Source organism: Belonocnema kinseyi, chromosome 2 (genome assembly GCF_010883055.1).
Source record: "Belonocnema kinseyi isolate 2016_QV_RU_SX_M_011 chromosome 2, B_treatae_v1, whole genome shotgun sequence".
Lineage (NCBI taxonomy): Eukaryota > Metazoa > Arthropoda > Insecta > Hymenoptera > Cynipidae > Belonocnema > Belonocnema kinseyi.
Genome location: NC_046658.1, coordinates 81,898,906 through 81,901,759, shown reverse-complemented (window position 1 = coordinate 81,901,759; position 2,854 = coordinate 81,898,906).

Below are 2,854 nucleotides of genomic sequence, written 5' to 3'. Positions count from 1 at the left end.
TAAGTTTTGGGGGTCGCTGAAACCGATCCGGTAGTCGATTTAACATCTATTTATGCGTTTTTCGAAGAAATATAAGTTAACTGGGTTATTTGAATCCCGGAGTTAGATTCAGCGACCCCAAAAACATATAAATATGCTGGTGTACTCCAACGGAAAGACCACTTTTTTTGTGCCCGTGTTATTGCTTTTTCATTTCAAATCTGTGTAACTTAAAAAAATGTCACCTTGCTTATATGAGAAAAACTTTTTTTATCTTCTAAATATAACAACAGAATTTGCAGAATATTTGTTTGCGTCTCTAAGACACATCAATCCACTTATTGCTAAAACTTTTATTATCTAACGTTATCAATGCACGACGTTACAAAAAAATGGTTCAATCTGTTTATACGATAAACTCTTTTTTAATGTTCAAAACACAATACCAGATGTAGTGTAGTGTATTTGTTGCGTTGTTGAGACGCATCAGTTACCTATTGTTGAAGCTTTTAAGACCAACCAGTACCGATTCATGAAGTTTCAAAAAAATGGATTATTCTCTTTATATGAGAAAAACTTTTTCGAGATTCAAAATACAATACGATATCTAGTTCTATTGTTCGCGTCTTCGAGACACGTAAAATGATTTATTGGAGAAACGTTTGTGACCTCTTATGATCCAGCAATATCGATTCATAAATCTTTTTAAATGTGTTGTTTATCTTGTGGATATAAGGTAATTTTTTTTGAATTGGTAGTACACCAGTAATGTTATACATTTGTTCGCGTCTTCCTGAGAAATCCATTGTCAGAAATTTACCATGACAATTATAATTTTTTAATAGCTACACAGAAAATTAAGAAAAAAGTTACATTGCTTCAACGAAGACAACTTTGATTTTAATTTGGAAGTTGATATGGTGTTCATTGTAACAGAAAACATAATTTGAAATTGTTGTGTGATTTCTGATTTTCTGGAAAGATGATTTTCGATAAGTCAGAAACATAAGCCTGAAAAATATTTCAATTATCAATTTTTTTCTTTGGTAAGGAAACCCCCTTCTTCCATGTGGAAGCAAATTCATTTGAAGACAATGAGGAAGCAAAATGCTTATGAAATGCGCACATATAAATACACGTATAGTGAATGCATTCATAAAATTTCCCAGAGGTATCAAACCTGTCTTCTGTTTGTCGCATTTTCGTGATGAAACCAGGTGCCAACTCAAAAAGCAGAGTGCTTCTTTTAGACGCACATTCCAAGAGAGATTCTTTTTAAAGTTGAAATGGAACGTTATAGTATATTTCAATAGGAAACGCGGCTGACAGTTAGACCAGCGCATTTTCTTGTAATTTCATTGTGATGGGATAATATTATGCTGTCTTATATTAAGTATATTGCTTGTCATGAATTTTCTCTCAAATAAAGTGCAAATTTATATAACCTTGAGCAATATTTATATTCTTCATGAATTTCTATCTGCAAATTGCATGACACAAGAAATATACGTCTCCCTGTCTCCAGCAGATTTTATGTTTTTCTTTAAAAATTCAAGAAAACAAATTTTCAGCGAGAAAGTTTTCCTAGCATTTCGTGATCTGAATTTGAATTTTTTAAACTCGGAGATGCAAAACACAGAAATTGAGAAAAAATATGTCCTCTTTTCTAAACTGCCTGAAACACTTGCAAAACGATAAAAGCTAGCTTTTTGGTGTAACACAGCTTTAAAACGCATATAGGCCATTATTTCGAAGAAGAGGTAAGTGTGTAGGACGCTTAAAAGCTCAAGAGCATCCTGAAGCAAGCGTTAACGATGGAATGGCAAACTTCCATGAATACGATCCCTCCTTTAATTATTTGCTAAAAATGTATTTTCCTTGCACGGATATCCCCCTCTCTTCATAATCCTACATTTTGCGATTGTTCAATCCAAATTACAGATAAAATTCAAAAGAAAAAACTTCAAGATATAATATTTTATTTAACTAGAGAACAAATATTATTATTACAAATTTTTTGGCTGACTCAATTGTTAGATTAAAAAATAAAATTCATGTTGAGACTGCATTTTTGTATTTTATAGAATCTATTTTATTAAAAAATATAAAAAAAGGAAAGACAATATTTTTTATAATAAATATCTTAACTTTTTAATCAATACATTATATTTTTGTACAATATGCAGTCTAATCTAACCTTAAAATTTATGAAAAAATGCCGCAAAAAACAACAGCATAACCTAAAGTTGTTCACATTGTAAGTTTAATTTGAATCAAAATTTTGGAATAAAGAGTTTGAAGTAAAAAGAAGTTCGAATATTGCGAGCATCTCCTTATATCTAATGATTTTTTATTAATTATCGCAATTTCAGTTCAAAAACAGTGACAAAACATAACCTAAAATTCTTTAAAACTCCAAATAGTTTTTCAAAACGCGATCATAATCTATAATGGTTCAAAAATTTGTAATCATTGAAATCCAATTTTTGTTTATTAAAAATACCAATTTTTGGTTAAAAAAATTCAGCAAACACAAAAATTGTACATAAATTCTGAATCTAATAACTGAATAAGAATGTGAAGAGCAATGATCATCTGACAGATCCTAGGGTTTTTTGAACTAAAAATATAAATTCTTTGCGGAAAGCACAAACCCTAAATAGCGCAAGAGTGTAATTATTTTTTAAAGTTAAATGTCTTTCAATAATAATTATTTAATTTTTCCAAAATATTTTACATTTATTTAATGATTTTTGTTTCAAAAAACTTATTTGCGGTGTAGAAAGTCATCATAACCTTCAATTGATCCACAATTGTTAGTCCTTTTTTAAATCTATGTCGATATTTCCGATCAAAACCGTTAGCTTAACTTTCC